This window comes from Mustelus asterias, chromosome 12 (assembly GCF_964213995.1).
Source record: "Mustelus asterias chromosome 12, sMusAst1.hap1.1, whole genome shotgun sequence".
In the NCBI taxonomy this organism is placed as follows: Eukaryota; Metazoa; Chordata; class Chondrichthyes; order Carcharhiniformes; family Triakidae; genus Mustelus; species Mustelus asterias.
The window spans coordinates 37,441,552-37,454,160 of record NC_135812.1 but is presented as its reverse complement, the minus strand read 5'-3'; the positions used below and the strand labels follow the sequence as shown (position 1 = coordinate 37,454,160).

The following is a 12,609-nucleotide window of genomic DNA, read 5'->3' as shown; positions in this document are numbered from 1 at the left end:
TATCTTTGGACACCCAGAGGAAACTCATGCAGACTCAGGGAGAATGTGCAAACTCCACACGGACAGTGACCCAAGCCGGGATTCGAACCCAGGTCCCTGGAGCCATGAGGCAGCAGTGCTAACCACTGCCACCATGCCGTCCCTTGGAAGGAGTAATTTGACATGGAAGTATTCAATGAACAGCATGACACTAGGAAGTTCTGTGGGACAAGGGACCTTGGCATGTTTATCCATCGATCTCTGAAGACAGAAAGGCATGTTAGTTGGGTGGTGAACAAGGCATATGGCACACTTGCCTTTATCAATTGGGGCATAGATTACAAAAGCAGGGAAGACATGTCAGAATTGTATAGATCTTTGGTCAGGCCACAGCTAGAGTACTGTGTGCAGTTCTGGTCACCACATTATAGAAAGGATGCGATTGCATTGGAGGGTGTGCAGAGAAGATTCACTAGGATGTTGTCTGGGATGGAACATTTAAGTTATGAAGAGAGTTTGGATAGGCTTGGGTTGTTTTCGTTGAAGCAGAGAAGACTGAGAGGCGACCTGATCGAGGTGCACAAGATTATGAGGGGCATAGACTGAGTGAATAAGGAGTAGCTGTTCCCTTTAGTTGAAGGGCCAGTCACGAGGGGACACAAGTTCAAGGTGAGGTGGAGGATGTTTAGGAGGGATATGAGGAAAGTCTTTTTTACTCAGAAGGTGGTGATGGTCTGGAATGCACTGCCTCAGAGGGTTGTAAAGGCGGGTTGCCTCACATCCTTTAAAAAGTACCTAGATGAGCACTTGGCACATCATAACATTCAAGTCTATGGGCCAAGTGCTGGTAAATGGGATTAGGTGGGAGTTCAGGTGTTTCTCATGTCAGTGTAGACTCAATGGGCCAAAGGGCCTCTCCTGCACTGTATGATTCTATACCGAATGGTGGAGCACGTTCGAAGGCCAAATGGCTGACCCTGCTTCTATTTATGTTCTTATACAATTAGCTACCACTTTGGAGAATTTCTTAATGAAAGATATGGGTCACAAGCTACAAACATTTTTTTGATTTATTATTGTCACATGTATTAACATAGTGAAAAGTATTGTTTCTTGTGCGCTATACAGACAAAACATAACGTTCATAGAGAAAGAAACGAGACAGTGCAGAATGTAGTGTTACAGTCATAGCTAGGGTGTAGAGAAAGATCAACTTAATGCAAGGCAAGTCCATTCAAAAGTCTGACAGCAGCAGGGAAGAAGCTGTTCTTGAGTTGGTTGGTACATGACCTCAGACTTTTGTATCTTTTTCTTGACGGAAGAAGGTGGAAGAAAGAATGACCAGGGTGCAGGGGTCCTTAATTATGCTGGTTGCTTTGCTGAGGCAGGGAAAAGCGTAGACAGAGTCAATGGATGGGAGGCTGGTTTGTGTGATGGATTGAGCTACATTCACGACCTTTTGTAGTTTCTTGCAGTCTTGGGCAGAGCAGGAGCCATACCAAGCTGGGATACAACCAGAAAGAATGCTTTCTATGGTGCATCTGTAAAGGTCGTGGCTGACATGCCAAATTTCCTTAGTCTTCTGAGAAAGTAGAGGCGTTGGTGGGCTTTCTTAACTATAGTGTCGGCATGGGGGGACCAGGACAAGTTGTTGGTGATCTAGACACCTAAAAACTTGAAGCTCTCGACCCTTTCTACTTCGCCCCTGTTGATGTAGGCAGGGGCATGTTCTCCTCTACACTTCCTGAAGTCGATGACAATCTTCTTCGTTTTGTTGACATTGAGGGAGAGATTATTGTCGCTGCACCAGCTCACCCGATTCTCTATCTCATTCCTGTACGCTGTCTCATCATTGTTTGAGATCCGACCCACTACAGTGGTGTCGTCAGCAAACTTGAAAATCGAATTGGAGAGGAACTGGAGGCCACACGGTCATAGGTGTATAGGGAGTATACTCGGGGGCTGAGAACACAGCCTTGTAGGGCACCTATTGAGGGTGATTGTGGAGGAGGTGTTGTTGCCTATCCTTACTGATTGTGGTCTGTGAGTTAGGAAGTTCAGAATCCAGTTGGAGAGGGAGGTGCCGGAGTTTGGAGATGAGTTTCGTAGGAGTAATGCTGTTGAAGGCTGATCTATAGATATATAGAAACATATAGATGATGCTAATGGGGGATGATCTTACCGGCTCCTTACACCAGTCAAATTAGCATGCCAAACTGGTAAGATCGTGAGAGAGACAAAAAAAAATTGGTTTCGTGCAAGGTTTCTCGCCTCTCACAATGATATCGGCACTGAATTGCTGGCGTAATCAGCCTTGCACCCGGAAAGGGCGCGAGGCTGATTATAATATCCATAAGCTATTTTAACATGATTAGTGAGCCTGGGACACTATCATCCGGGATCATTTGCCTTAATGGCCTTGCTGGTGGAGGTCCTCACCGACGAGGTTCACTTCCAGCCGCCATTGACACTTGATGGCCTTGCCAGTGGGACTGGAGGCCATTGAAACCACCTCCCCCTCCCAGAGTGGTCAGGGGGAAGTGCCCCTTGGGCAGTGCCAGCCTGAGACCCTGGCAGTGACTCCCTACCACCCTGGCACTACCCAGTGCCTGGGCAATGCCAAGGGGCAGGACCTGCGCATTCTGCAATCGCTGGGGCAGCGATCGACTGGGCAGGAGGGCGAATGGGAGAGCGACGATTGGCCGGGGGCATGGCACAATTGGGGGCAGCAATCTCCCAATGCACTATGTACTATTGCAAGTGCAGTGGGAGATCAGGTGCATGCACAATAGCACATTCTAGCTGTCGGCAGTCGAATTCCTGGTATGAATAGACCCTGTTCACTCCCCCTACTGGTGAGAATCACACTTTGCCTCTTTTTTTTCTAAGTGTGATAAAATTAGATTTTTTCTTTTGCTAAATAAATGGGTGCAATTCGCTCCCATTTTCACTCATTCGGCACTTACCAAAAAAATTCAAAGATCACCCCCATATCTTTACGCGCAAGAAAGATGCATTATACTTTGATCTTATACCATATACACAAAGGCTAATCTTGCAAAAGCTGCTCTTTTCTGGTAGTATTACTAAAGAAAGAAAATTTGGGGAAAGTGATATATTTTCCTTGATGTTTCTATGGATGTAAACGAAGAACTGGAAGGCGTGCCTTTGATTATCCAATAAGCACTTCCTGTGGGTGGTGTTTTCTCAGAAGGAATCAGTTATGTGCTTCCTTCAGTCAATGTTGCTGTCTAAGTGATGGGGCAAACCAGTATTATGTTTAAGCTGCAGCAGGACCACAGGAAACCTCAGGAACTGTCCCCCATGGTGTAGGCTACCTTGCTACCAATGTTTCCTCAGAACAATGCAATATCATTCAGTAAGTGTGGAGCATGAGGTGGGCTCAGATTACAGCATTTGTATTGCATCATTATTAAACACACTGCAATGAATAACATTTATAAACAACCATCTTACAAAATACGACAGAATATTCAATGCAAGTTTGGGAGTTTTGTCGTGATGCTCTCACAGTTGAATAGTTATCATTCACACATGGAGAATCATAACTTGGTTGATATAAAAGTTTTATCCCAGCATAAATCAATGGCATCACCAATGAGAGGAGGAGGAGGACTAGAAAGTAAGTGGGCTGTTATGAGTCCCAAATACAATGATTTTGAGCAGTTACAATTGAGATCTGTGTGGGTATAGATCCACAGTACAAAACCATCTCTAATTTGGCACTACATTGGCAATGTCAGAGAACCAACAGGTTGGCTGACATGAAAGCACATCATACTGATATGTAGCAGGACTTGACCTGAGATTTGAGTTTAGTTACGTTTTTGGGCAAGTGGTATTGCTATACCTAGCCTGGGAGTACTTGATATTAAAAGTGTTTCAGTCCCAGGCATTGATCTTAATGGGGTGGGTTGAAGTTTTAAAGTTATTGCAATCTTTTACTGGAGTGTTAGACCTCAGCTGAAAACACAGCCTGCCAGCAAACCCTCACTGTTTAAAGCACTCTTTTTAATAAGTGGACACTGACAAATTCCAATAGAAATCTTTCAAATTTTACCCGATGTTTTAGGAGCTCAGGATCTGAATGATTCTCCTGGTCACTATGGTTTAAGTAGTTTAATCCAGTCAAACTGCATTAAGGCCACGTGCAAGGTATACAGGCGGAGCAGAATGAATGACATTTTGGTGCTTTGTGATGACAAACCCAGTCAGTGCCTGTGACCTGTTTGCTCTCCACACCCAAATCCTGCTGACCACAGCCGTCAAAGAGACACTGAATCAGCATAATCAATGCTTTCTTACAAGAGAGTTTTCACAAACAGCCAACACGCTAAAGAAATAGAGAGAGATTAACTCACCTACACTCATCACTCCATTGCTCTTACATTTATTCACTGACTAATGGAATAGGGGTGACTGCTGTGTTTACATTCTGAAACATGCTGCTTTTAATAAGGTTTCAGTAGCAACATGAACCTTACTGAATCCTATTAAAGTTGGACAAAGTACAGCTGCTGATCATTCAGCCCGCTCCTGCATAATATGAAAGGCCTGACTTACCATGTCTGTATCCTCCGGGGCTGTCGCTGCTCTCTATTGCCTCTGGACCTCCAGACTCTGATTTATATGATGATGATGTTGCTGGGATTAAATGGGAACTCTCCTTTGCTGAGGTGCTGAACACAAACTGCAGTGCTAACCCTCTCCACACACACACACAGGAAATAGACCATAAAACCAGCTGACACAGCTCCGATTGGAGAACTCCAAGATCATGTGACAGTGCCTGGTGTGCCAAGGGGGAGCGATATAAATAGTCAGTGATATGTGGAGGGATGGTTAGGAAATGTAAGCACTCTGGAGTTGCACTTCACCTGCTGAAAACACTACTGAAGTCAGATTGAATGACAGATGCATTACACGCAGGGAGAGGCTCCCTCCTCACTTTTAAATCACGCAAGAAAGGTACTGGCACACACTTTCCCTGGACCAGTGGGAATCTCTAATGCATCGCACAGTACAGGTGAGAACATCCTGCTCCGTGTCAAATAGGTCAGGATCCTGCTTACATTCTCTGTGAAATAATACAAGCTGCTCTACAACCTTACGCTGGTCAGGCGAGGGGCTCTGTGCCGCCTCGGAGAGCCCAGGCGAGGGGCTCTGTGCCGCCTCAGAGAGCCCAGGCGAGGGGCTCTGTGCCGCCTCGGAGAGCCCAGGCGAGGGGCTCTGTGCCGCCTCGGAGAGCCCAGGCGAGGGCTGCCTGACAGAAGTCAAAAACAAAAGTCCTAGACCATTCACTGAACACATCATTATTCAGGAGAGAAAATAACTTTATTTAATTAGCCTGAGACTCATTAATGCACTAATAAAAAATTTAAATTGCAGTAAGTGGTACGTTCTCTCTAGTGGTCTAAATGCCCAGGATATTCTTGGAACTCAGATACATTACAATGTAGTAGCCAATAGGCGAAACCTAACTAATGGAGCTGGCTCATCAGTAAACCTCTTAGTCATGTAAACAATACTCAGTATATTAATCCAGTGTGGTATACATTAGTTGATGCACTGATGGAGTGGGTTGGCCAGTTGAAATATCTATTTCACCAATTCTGAGACACGGATTATGGTGGTGAGTGAGAGGAAAAGGAGAATTGCCCCTAGGTTCAAACCCACTTTAACACAGCACGTCATAGAATCCCTGCAGTGCAGAAGGAGGCCATTTGGCCATTGAGCCTACAACAATTCCACCCAGGCCCTACCCCTTAACCCCATCTATTTACCCCGCTAATCCCCATAATACTAAGGGGCAATTTAGCATGGCTAAGCCATCTAACTCGTGCATCTTTGGAGTGTGGGAGGAACCAAAACACCTGGAGGAAACCCACGCAGACATAGGGAGAATGTGCAAACGCTACACAGACAATAACCCGAGGCTAGAATTGAACCCGGGTCCCTGGTGCTGTGAGGCAACAGCGCTAACCACTGTGCCACCATGCCGCCCACCGATAGATATGAAAGCCAATGTCAAGAAGCTCATCGCTTTGAAAGGATGCTCAGTAAAAGGTGTTTCAATTTAAAGCATAGTGCCTCAGTAAACAATGAGGATGACTGCCAACTGTCACAAAAGGTGGCAAGTTGTTGTTGCTGCCATATATAGATGATATCTGTTCACCTACAATGCCAAATATGGGTTCAAGTGCCAATTATTTTATATTCATAATGTCTATTTAATGGGGTGAGTGCCAAGTTTGCCTCTATAATTTTGCAGCAGAATATTGTTAAAATTAAATTTGCTGAATATGAAACAAAAGTAATGAGATATTTTTGAATTAATACAGCAGGCTACTAATGACTGCTTCCAGTAACTAAGATTATACACCATCTTTCTAGATGCACAAACACAACTTACTAAACCAAAGGACAGTTCCAAAACCTGCTAGCAAGGTACTTTCTATTTCATTCTACTCCAGGTTGTTCACTATTAGTGGAAAGTGTGTGGAAAGAACAGGAGAGGAAGCACAAGTGAAAGGCCAAGGGCCCTATTTTATTATTGCGTTGCACCCGTTTTCGGGCGTGAAAACTTGGTAAAGTTGAGCATTAGATGAGTAGCGTGATCTGCGCCTACCTCCGTGCCGGTTCTCCCTTTACCAAGGCCCAAAAATGGCTGCAATCAGGATCGCACCCGAAATGGGCGCGGCAGCCATTTAAATGCATTTGCATGCATTTAAAATGACTTAATGGGCTGCACACCCAACCTTACCGGCACTTCCCCCTTTACCACTGCATTCACCCATTCAGATTCGGTGTGAAACAGACATGCTCCATAGAAGGTCGATTCAGACGTTCCAGTTAGCCAGGAGGTAAGTGCTGAGCGTCCGACGGCTCTCTGCTTGAGATCGGTTGGGGGGTGGGGGGCAGGTCCGACGGCTCTCTGCTTTGGATCAGTGGGGGAGGGGGGGGTCCGCTGCCACACTGCCTGAGATCAGTGCGGGGCAAGGGGGGATTCGCTGCCACTCTGTCTGAGATCAGTGTGGGGAAAGGGGAGGGGCCTGCAATTGGTCTGGGTGGGAGAATAAGAAGGTCAGTAATGTTGTGGGGGTGGGACAATGTCTGTGGGGCCCAGGGGAGGCATTATCCGGCCCGGGAGCGAGGTGGCAGGGGGAGCAGCACTCTATCTTTTTTTTCTGCGCATGTGCAGTTGGAGGCGCCGGTCGGAGCTGCAGGGTTTCGGGCGCAATAAGCCCCACTCACAGGCTTCTGCAGCGCGATTCGGAATCACTGATATTTTTGCAGGCAGGGTGCGTATGGGGGCACCTGAGAATGGGTCTAAAAGTCGGATCTGAAACACTCCTAGTTTCAAGTTTGCCCAGCACTTAGAATCAAAATGGTAAAATAGGGCCCCAAATGTAACCTTACTGGATGAGAAGAAATTCCTCAGAGGAAGAAAAATTCTGAGGGAAAAAAGACTTGCATCTATATAGTATTTTCACAAGCATCAGGTGTCTCAAAGTGTTTTACAGCCAATGAAGCACTTGTGAAGTGTTGTTACTGGAATGCAGCAAATGTAATGTAACCAATTTGCATTCAGCAAACGCCCACAGACAACAATGTGACAATAACCAGATTGGTTTTTTTGTGTGATGTTGATTGAGGGGTAAGTATTGGCCATGAGACCGGGAATACTGCCCCACTCTACTTCAAAATAATGCTATGAGATCTTTTACATTCACCCAAGCAGGCAGTTGGAACCCCGATTTAACATCTCAGCCAAAAGATGGCACCTCAGACAATGAAGCCCTCCCACTCCCTCAACCCTGCTTTTTGTGTTCAAGTCTCAAGTGGGATTTGAAGCCAGAACTTTGTGAGTCAAAACGCAAAGATTGCCACCAATTGAGCTGACACTGAGGGCATCAGGTACTTTGGGTGGAATTTTCCCATCCCGCCAGCCACAAGAATTGTAATGGGCGGGACAGGACCATGCAAAGGTCTGTTGACCTCAGGCAGGAATTTCCAGTCTTGGGGCGAGCGTGGCTGGAAAATCCTGGCCTTTGTAAATGAAAGAGTCAGGGATAAGGAGTAAAACTTAACTCTTTATATTTATGAGGTTAAATTGCATGCCATATTATTTCACAACTACAGCCGATGTCAACACAATATTACTGAAAACTATCATTCAAAATGTAGTTCATACCTGGGTACAGTTGGGTTTCCCCACTGCAGATGTCTACATGAATTAAACACCTGGTCAAGTAACTATCCCCAATTCTGGTAGTACCACATTAGTTAGATCCTAAACTACAGTCTGGAAAAAGGATAATTGGAATAGAAGAATTTACTACATAAGAGATCATCCAGCCCAATACACTTTTATTTCCTTGTCACTTCCCCAAATTCACTTATTTCTTCCTTTTTAAATCTTTGTTCAATTCCCTGCTAAATAAAGTTGTTGACTCACACTTATTGTAAAGCATTCCACATTCTAATAACCCCCTGTGAGAAAAACAATTCTTCTGACCTGTCCTTTATTCTTCTACTTATGGGAACTAAAATGTATTTAGCAAAAGGAAGACAATGCCTATTGTAAAACTACACGTCTGTGTAACTTGCGTGTACAATAAATTAGACAGTATTACAGAAGGTAGGGAAGAGGTCTTATGATGCAGTGAGCCGGATCCCTGAACCTAAGCCAAAAACTCCGGGTTTGAATCCCACCCCAGGATTTGATGGCTAAGGAAGGTGCATGTGTAACATGGTCACTCAGCTCCTGACCTCATTACAGCCTTGGTTTAAACATGGACAAAAGAGCTGAATTCCAGAGGTAAGGTGAAACCGATTGCCCTTGACACCAAGGCAGCACTTGACCGATGTGGCATCAAGGAGCCCGAGCAAAACTGGAGTCAATGTGAATCAGGGGGGAAACCCATTGCTGTTGAAGTCATAATTAGCACAAAGGAAAATGGTTGTGATTTTTGGAAGTTAATCATCTCAGTTCAAGTACATCATTTCAGGAGTTCTAAGGGTAGTGTCTTAGGCCCAACCATCTTCATCTGTTTCAATGACCTTCCTTTTGTTACAAGGTCAGTAGTGGGATTTGTTAGAATGTAACCAGTGACAACTTTGTATTGGATGTAATGTGACCAATGGGAGCAAGATGCAAGGGTCAGTGAGGGCAGTGGGTCAGTGAGGGAAGGGATGGTATCGGGAAGCTGGCAGTACACATGCACCGATCTACCAAAAATGGGCAAAAAAATCTCCCATTTTCCCACCTGTTGGGCACTTCATTTCTTTTTGGGAAAATTGACCCCCAAGTCTTCAGCTAAGTAAATTCACCTGCTGTTTAATGGTCCCACCTCTTCTAGCTGTTAACCCCTTAAGTTATTGATGCGCGATAAATCACACGGGAGGCTAGATTGTACCCGGGAAATAAAGGCTTTTATTACCAACAATAATGGAGCCACTATATACGATCCCAGACTAAAGGGTCACCAGACAGAGCAGTGGCCTTTATACATCTCCAGGAAGGCGGAGCCAACTGGAGTGTACCATAGGACAATATTAACAGGTCGAACAGCCCAACCCTAACCCCAACAGTAACATATCTACAAACCCATAGTGCTGGCCAACCATGGCTCAGCACTCCTGGTGGTAACCAACAATGGTTCACCACAGTTATTATGGCCCCAACCTTTTGAGTGCAAGAGACTCCAAACTACTTCAGTTGCATTTATTCCATTTTTTACAGTTAAACTTTAATCTTCCCAGAACTAAAAATGACATGTAAAATAATTAACACAAACCATGTACGAGATATATGCAACGCATGGAGAATACCCATCAAATTGGACAAATAGGATGATTCTGATATTCCAACTGCTCCGCCTGAACGCCAGCAACAAAACGTATTAGCAGAGAGTTAACTAAAAGTAAGCAGAAATGCAGGATACCCATAAGAAGGAACAACTTAAATATGTCCAATGTACGTTTAAGTATACAGGATACAATCTTAAGTAGGCACAAAAGATTCAACTTACTCAGTGTCTTTTGCAAATCGGAATCTCATATGCTGTTGTTAGAATTTCACATTTACTTTACAGGCGATATAAAAGCCAAGCAAAACAAGCACCATCTGTCACTTCAGCAGCTGCCCTCTAACCCAGAACACAATCACATCCAGGATCATCAGATGACCTTGACACACTCATCAACTAATTAATCGAATTAAATCTGCACTAAGGCATCAACAGATGGTGGAGGAAAGCAGCTCACAGACCTCCCTCTGCTGGAACACCTTTGCTATTGGACTAAACCCATTGCATACAATCCAGGAAGTGACATCTCCAGCTCCAGCCAATAAAATCCAAAGAGACAGCCAGTTAGCACCCTATCACAGCCTACTGTCCTGAGCACAGGAAGCTGATTGGGTTAAATGCAGTGCTGGATCTCAGTATGTTCTTATTGCCGGTGTTCTAGAGCCTCATTAACAGATTGAAACTCTGTAGGAAGGCATTACAATCGGTTTTCATGTAGGTAACTGAACTTAGTACTAACTGCACCTGAATGAAGGAATCACAAAGAATAGAGGATGAGCTAGCAGGAACAGTCACACTCTTAGAAATCAGCAAAAAATAGTGTTGGAGCAGAAGAGTTTAAGCAGGGAGGTTAATGTGGATGGAAATCTAAACCTTCAATTTAGGGAGCGTCACCTGAAATGTTTCAAAATAGAAAACAAAGTTATTGTTGCATAAGTCACAGGTGGTCCCTGTTCTTCACTGTGCGGAGGTGTCAGCAAGAAAGGTTCTGATGAATTTTAATCAAAAATACAAAGGAGAATCTTATAAATTCACATTTCAAGTGTGAAGTTTCTTCTCTCACCCTCCCATCAGGAGAGTACATTGGGAATTCAGATGCAGAGGTCTTTGTTTTTAAATGGAAAATTCTGTTGGCAGCATAGCCAGAACCCCACCTTCTCGCATATGAAGTTCCACATTAGGAGCACAGATTCACAAACTATACTCTCAATTCCACCCCATACCCAGTTTTGGGCCTGCTTCTCCTGACTGCATTCAGATATCTTTAGAGTTCCTCTTTCTATCTAATGAGAGTAGAAATCTCATTCAAAATAATGCACAATTTCAAGTATTACATGAACGGACGAAGAGCTGTAATCTGAAGTGAGGTTGCTTGAAAGGGGTATCACTACACAGAAAAATCTTTTAATCTTATTCTAATGGAATGCAAACAGAATCACACCAGGACCTAATCTACAGGAGGCCTTCAAAGGAGAAATTTTGAGAGTGCAGAGTTTGTATGTTCCTGTCAGGATTAAAGGCAAAGTAAATAGGAATAAGGAACCTTGGTTCTCGAGGGAGATTGTAACACTGATTAAGAGGAAGAGAAAGTTGTATGAAATGTACAGGCAGCAAGGAACAGATCAGATGCTCGAGGAGTATAAAAAGTGCAAGAAGCGACTTAAGAGGGAAATCAGGAGGGCTAAAAGAAGACATGAGGTTTCTTTGGCAGGCAGAGTGAAGGAAAATCCAAAGAGCTTCTATAGGTATGTTAGGAGCAAAAGGATAGTGAGGGATAAAATTGGTCCTCTTGAAGACCAGAGTGGTATTCTGTGACTTGATTTCTGTGTCTCTGTGCACTGTTGGAGAACAGATTTTCACTCCATCTGACGAAGGGGCAGCGCTCCGAAAGCTTATGGTATTTGCTACCAAATAAACCTGTTGGACTTTAACCTGGTGTTGTGAGACTTCTTACTGTGCTTACCCCAGTCCAACGCCGGCATCTCCACATCAATGGAAGAAGCCAGAGAGTGGTTGTGGAGGATTGCTTCTCTGAGTGGAGGCCTGTGACTAGTGGTGTGCCGCAGGGATCGGTGTTGGGCGGCACGGTAGCACAGTGGTTAGCACTGCTGCTTCACAGCTCCAGGGTCCTGGGTTCGATTCCCGGCTCGGGTCACTGTCTGTGTGGAGTTTGCACATTCTCCTCGTGTCTGCGTGGGTTTCCTCTGGGTGCTCCGGTTTCCTCCCACAGTCCAAAGATGTGCGGGTTAGGTTGATTGGCCAGGTTAAAAATTGCCCCTTAGAGTCCTGAGATGCGTAGGTTAGTGGGATTAGCGGGTAAATATGTGGGGGTAGGGCCTGGGTGGGATTGTGGTCGGTGCAGACTCGATGGGCCGAATGGCCTCCTTCTGCACTGTAGGGTTTCTATGATTTCTATGATTGTTGTTTGTCATCCATATCAATGATCTGGATGATGATGTGGTAAATTGGATCAGCAAGTTTGCTGATGATACAAAGATTGGAGGTGTAGTGGACAGTGAGGAAGGTTTTCAAAGCTTACAGAGGGATTTGGACCAACTTGAAAAATGGCAAATGGAATTTAACGCAGACAAGTGTGAGATATTGCACATTGGAAGGACAAACCAAAATAGAACATACAGGGTAAATGGTAGGACTCTGAAGAGTGCAGTTGAACAGAGGGATCTGGGAATACAGGTACAGAATTCCCTAAAAGTGATGTCACAGGTGGATAGGGTCGTAAAGAGTGCCTTTGGTACATTGGCCTTTATAAATCGGAGTATCGAGTATAAAAGTTGGA

The 12,609-nt window shown here is 44.7% G+C and overlaps 1 protein-coding gene across 1 annotated transcript in view; it reads right to left on the bottom strand.

The window, feature by feature from the left end:
• Positions 1 to 10,137, bottom strand: part of LOC144501378 (septin-5-like) — a 125,605-nt gene extending 115,468 nt beyond the window's left edge. The window contains exon 1 of the mRNA XM_078225048.1: positions 10,035 to 10,137. The gene's annotated coding sequence lies outside the window, so the exon portion shown is untranslated. The remainder of the gene's footprint in view (positions 1 to 10,034) is intronic.
• Between the last annotated feature and the right edge of the window lie 2,472 nt (positions 10,138 to 12,609).